Raw genomic sequence first — 6,245 nt, forward strand, 5'->3', positions numbered from 1 at the left:
GGTCTTTTATATTTCTTGTAGAACTATTTTGTAGTTTTAATTATAGTCTATAGTCAGGTTTATTCCCCAGTAATATCATTTGTGGTTGGCTATTGTGAATAATATTGTTTTCTTAGTTTCCTTTTCTATGCTTTCTTTGTTGCTGTAGGGAAATTCCAATGATTGTTTTTATCCTGCCCCTCTACTAAATAGTTCTGCTAGGTCTAAGATGTTGTTTGGTCATCGTTGGGCTTTTTTCCCCACACAATTGAGTCTTTAAGGTTTTCTATATACGTTATCATATCATCTCCATATAGCAACAGTTTTACCACCTCTTTTACTATTTGGGTATGTTCTATTTTCCTTCTCTTGTTTTATTATCCTTGTCTTGTCCCTGATCAAAAAGGGAATAAAATGCCATTAGTCTTTCTCTTATTAGAATGACACTGGTTTTTATTCTACATAAATATTTTTTACTTTGTTGAGGAAATTCCCTTCTATTCCATTTCTGTTGAGTGTTTTCTTCAGAAAATATTGGTAGATTTTGTCAAAGGCCTTTTCTGCATCAGTTGACAGAATCATATGTTTCTTGTCCGTGTGTTATTAATGTGATGGATTAGCTTGATAGTTTTTGTTATGTCGAACCATCCTTACATTGCAGTTGTGAATCCCATTTGGTCATGGTGAATTTTTTGTTTTATACTGTTGAGTTATATTGTCTAGAATAATGTTAAGGATTTTTGTGTCTATGTTCATAAGAGCTATTGGTTTATAGTGTTCTTTTTTGGTAATGTCTTTGCCTAGTTTTGCTACTAAGATTATGTTTTGTTCATAGAATGATTCTAGGATTCTTTCTCCTTTTCCCTCCTTTTATATAATTTAAGTAGAACTGATGATAGTTCATCTCTGCGTATTTGCTAGAATTTGCCACTTACGATATCTGGGCTAGCACATTTTTATAGGAAGGGGACTTCTTTTTATGATTTATTCAATTTCTTCTTTTGTGATGAGTCTGTTCAATTGTTCTGCAGTTGTCTGTGTCAGTCTGAATAGGGTGTGGATTCCTGGGAATTCTTCCACTTATACTATTGTTGTTCTTGTTAGGTGTCATAGAGTTGAGGATAGCACATAGCCACCCAATGAACTATACCATTGTTGCAGTTCTGTGCCAATCTACCTGATTGAGAGTATTTCACAATACTTTGAAGAGGTCCATGAATATAGAATTTCCTAGTGCAATATGTCTCATGATCTCCTGACTGCATGTACAAAGTATATTGATCATGGATCCAAGTAAGCAGAGTCGTTGATAGTCTTAATCTTTTCTCCATCTATTATGATGTTGCCTATTGGTCCACTGGTTAGGATTTATGTTTTCTTGCCTATCAGATGTAGTCTATATTGAAAACTGTAGATGTTGATCTTCTGCAGCAAGTGCTTCAAGTCCTCCCTACTTTTAGCAAACAAGGTTATGATATTTGCATAATGAAGGTTATTGATGAATCTTCCTCCAGTCCTGATGCCACATTCTTCTTCATAGAGTCCAGCTTCTTGAATTATCTCAGCATACAGATTATATAGATATGGAGAAAAGATACAACCCTGATGCACACCTTTCTTAATTATAGACCATGCAATATTCCTTTGCTCTGTTTGTACAAAAGCCTCTTGGTTTAGGTATAAATTTTATGTGAACTCAATTAAATGTTCTGAAATTCCCCTTCTCAATGTTAACTATATTTTGTTTTATCTCTAGCTTTTCAAATTTACCAGTAGGTTGTTGTTGTTGTTAAGTGCCTCTGAGTTATAGACTATTCATAGTGACTCTATGAATGAAAGACCTTAGCACTGGTCATAGAGTTTCCAGAGGCAAGCCTTACAGAAGTGGATGCCACTTGCTTCCAAGCTTGTATTAATTAACTGGAAAGCTCCACCAAACACCGTCCACCTTGGGTAACCATTTTTGCATTTGACACATCAGTGTCACATTGTTTAGCATCGCAGCAACCATGAGTTACCTCTCTGTACAGAAAATGGACAAACCAGAGTATAGCTTTTAATAATACTCTGGAATTACCCATTTCATCATCTGATTCTATTGGATATCACCTCTTTCATTTAGGTTTAGCGTAATTTTCTTCTCTTTCTTTTTTCTTGTCAGGTTTGCCAATTGTTTATTGAGTGTCTTTCTAGTCAACCTGCCTTTTCATAACAATTGTGTGTTAAAATCTCCTACAACAATTGTGGTGTTATTTCTTTCTTCAAATATGTTAACCATTGTTTTATGTATTTTGCAGGTATATTATTTTGTGTATAGATATTAAATAAGGTTATTTCTTATTGATCTATAGTGCCTTTAATCATTATATTATGCCCTTCCTTATCTTTTTATGGTCACTTTCATCCTGAAGTCTATTTTTTTTTTCATAAAGTAATACTGCCACTTGTAAGGGGCAAAGAATGTAAGGGTCTGTATCCTTGGGACGTGACCATGTGTCTTGCACGTAGAGGTGTCTTCAGAAGGAAGATTGCAAGCAGCTCATGAGGTGCTCTGAGAAAGAGGACTGCACACAGTTCTCAAACATCTTAAGACACTCATTCCTTTGAGAATAGAAGCAAATGTTCCTGCTCTTGTTAAGATTGTTGGAAATGTAAGAAAGCAAAGTTTATGAATACAAAGAAGTCTTGCTTGAATATATGTCTTTTATCTATCTGTGTACTTGGCCCATACTGGCCTTTTGAAATAATCCTTAAAGTTTACATTTCTCTGAACTATTTCTTTGTTTCTGAATGCTAATAAAAGCAGGGATTCTAGAGTTTCTCAGTGCTGTTAGCCTGAGAGAGCTTCTAGTCTTCTGGAACTACATTCTGCTTTGCTAGTCTTCCTTAGGCTCTGCCCACAAGAAACAACACCACTCCTCTTTTGTGTGTGTGGTCTTTTGGGGGGGACTGTTAAAGGACCTTTTTCTCTCTTTTATTTATTTTTTTTAAAAAATATTTTAATGAAAGTATACAGAAAGGTTGGTTTCATTCATTCATTATTGCACTTTTTCCTCATCCTCCATTCTTTTTCCCTCCACCATTCCATTTTACAATGCACCTTTTATTCCAGATTGTTGTCATGCATATAATGCCTAATCTTTCATTATTTTCTTACTTTCCTTCTCTTTATCTGTATTCGGCAATGACATATCTAATAAGGGATTCATATCTAAAATTTATAGGATACTCCAGCACTTCAACAAGAAAAAGTGAACAATTCAATTGCAAAATGGGCACAGGATATTAAAAAACCACTCCACTAAAGAAGAAATTCATATGGGTAACAAATATAGAAGTGTTCAAAATCCCTACCTAACAGAGATTTGCATATCAAAACAATTATGAGATATCATCTCCCCAGAGCAATGAGAGCAAAGTTCAACAGGGCAGTAAACAACACATGCCAGCAAGGTTGTGGAGAGATTGGAACTGTTATTTATTGCTGATGGGAATTTAAAATGGTATGAACACTATGGAAGAGAGCCTAGCACTTTCTCCAAAAGTTGGAAATAGAAATACTACTGACCTTGCTATCTCAATACTGAGAATATAACCTAAAGAAACTTGATCCGTGACTCAAACAGATGGGTGCACACCATACTTATTGCTAGTATTATTAACAATAGAGAAGAGATGGAAGCAGCCCAACTGCCCATCAACACCCCTACTTAATTATGGATGCCATTTTCTTGAGATTTTTTTCCTATCCTATGAATAAAAATTTATTCTCTCTTTTCCTAGATGTATCTCTTGTAGATAATTTAGTTGTAGACTTCTCCCCTCACCCCTTTCTGCTACTCTTTTTTCTCATAATCTATGTATTCAAGTCATTCACATTAAGAGTGATTATTGACATGTTTTAACGTTGCCATTGTACAGTGTTTCTTTTTCTATTGTTGCTGGTTACTTTGGTTCATTCACTGTCTTTTGCTGTCTCTGTGTGAAAGATTTTCTGTAGTATTTTCTGTAGAGTTGGTCTTGTTTTCATAAATTCCTTGAATTCTTGCTTTTTTGCAAATGGCCTAATTTCTTCATAATGTTGCTGGGACAGCTTTTCTGTGTATAGGATCCTGGACTGGCAATTATTTTCCTTCAGCCTACTGTATGTATATACCACCACATTGGTTTTCTTTGTTCACACTCTTTTTGCTAAAAAATCAGAACTCATTCAAATTGATTCATCTTTACAAGTGACTTGTGCAAATATTACATGATGCCACTGTTGTAGAATGGGACTGTCCTTGGGGTTGGGGAGAGACTGAGTAAGATGGGTTCAATAATGTATACTGCACTGAAACAGAGGAGGGAGAAAACTGTTTAAAAGAGATATATAACTAGGTATTTCTGTCATCACAGGAGACTAGAGCGAGGGCTGCATGGTGGAGGGAACCTGGGGGAGGGTTTGTAAAACAATGAAAGAATCTTTTCTTTTACTTTTCCATAATTTTTTACTCATGTACTTATAACTTGTTAGTCAAATTTGTGTCTTCTAGGTTGCAACACCCCCATGATACATCTTCAAGGATATGAACATGTACGGCCAAGCACAATCAATAAGAGTGCATCTAAATTCCAAAATCAATCTCCATAATAGTCTATGTGTTTCCTACTGCCAAAGGGGCCCTTTAGAGTAGTGAGAGAAGATCTTCATCCTGAAACCCACAGCGTCCCTTTTCAGCAGGAAGTAGCTAAGAGAATACGCCATCCCCTTTTCCTTATGACTCACGGTGAAGTCTCTCTCAGGGAGGAGTGATAGGGAATGGCAAAGGACACACTGACAAAGAAGATTAATTAGAACTGACTTTGACAAGCACTGTGGCATTTGGACAAGAACAAACTGGGAGGAGGGTAGAGAGAATGGTGCAGCGGTGAATGAATGGAAACCCAAAATCTCTGTAAATGTTTATGAAAATTAATAAAATATAATTATAGAAAAAAAAAACACAAGTGACTTGTGTTTTTTTTTATGCTGCCTTTAGTATTCTATCTTTATCTTTGACTTATGAGAATATGACTATGATATGTCTTATTTTTATTTTGGGCTTTTAGTCTATTCAAAGTTTGCAGAACTTATAAATGTGAACTTTCTCATTTTTCATGATATCTTGAAAGTTTTCTTCTAGTTCCTTTTCCACAATTTTCTCAGTGCTTTCTATTTGAACTTTGTATTCTGTAATTCTGACCATATGCAACTTGTTCCATTTAATGCTATATTACATTACCCAATGTATTCTTTAATTTCCTTCCTTCTTTCTGGTTTTTCCCCTTCTATCAAATTCCCTTGAGGTTCTTGTTTTCTAGTTCTCTGATAATCTGTTCTCTCTCTTTTTCCTTTCCTTCCCCTCCAATATATTGAAAAGTAATGTCATTTCCCCCTCTTGATATTCTGGATTATAATTTTATACATTTCTGTTCTTTCCAGTAGGATGTACTCTCTCTGTCTTGTGATGATTATTTAAAATTCTTTATTTTTTTTTTTGGTTGAGTCAAATTTTATTTTTTAGAATGTACAGATTGGTTGAACCTGTTTATGCATCTTCTCCAGCAGCTGGGGCATCGCCACCTTTGGTGTTTCTGGTGTAAATCACTTGAGCTCTGTGTTTTGAAACCAGCTTGATAAGCCCTTTACTTAGCAGCTCCTGAAGGGCTGCCCTGGCCAGGGAACCCCGAATCTTCAGTCTCTCTGAGACAACAGCTGGGGTTATAAGCTTATAGTTGGGAACTTCTTTACAAAGTTTGACATATGTGGCTTTGTCAAACAAGACCAGGTTATTGAGCTTGTCCCGAACTTTGCCTTTGGACCACTTTTTCTTCTTGGCCTTGCCACCAGATTTGTTCACTGGGTCTTTGTCCTTCTTGGCCGACTTCCCCGCGTCTTTCTTCTTCTTGTCGTCCTTGGGCGGCATCGCGAAGCTCGGAGAGGAGCTAACACAAGTGCAGCCTTGTTAAGATGTCGGAGAAAAAGCTGATTATTTAAAATTCTTGTACTTCTTCATGGTTTCAGTTCTTTCTTTTATTTGTAACTTCTTCAGTAGTAATTCATGTCACTCCACATAGTTATATTTCTTTTGCCTCCTTGTCTCTGTGGTATCATTGGATCTGTGATCTAGTCTTGTTTGTTGTTTTCAGTGTTTTTTGTTTGTTTGTTTTTTTAAAGAAGATGTCTCCTCTTCTCCCCCACCCCAGAATGTTTCAACTTGTCTGCTGCTTCACTGACATTATGT

General features: G+C 35.9%; 1 pseudogene; it reads right to left on the reverse strand.

Moving 5' to 3' along the window:
• Nucleotides 1–5,549: 5,549 nt before the first annotated feature.
• On the reverse strand, nt 5,550–5,927 carry LOC102844559 (annotated as a pseudogene).
• Between the last annotated feature and the right edge of the window lie 318 nt (nt 5,928–6,245).

This window comes from Elephantulus edwardii, unplaced genomic scaffold (genome assembly GCF_000299155.1).
Source record: "Elephantulus edwardii isolate Elephantulus edwardi_28Jun2011 unplaced genomic scaffold, EleEdw1.0 scaffold00025, whole genome shotgun sequence".
Classification (NCBI taxonomy): Eukaryota; Metazoa; Chordata; class Mammalia; order Macroscelidea; family Macroscelididae; genus Elephantulus; species Elephantulus edwardii.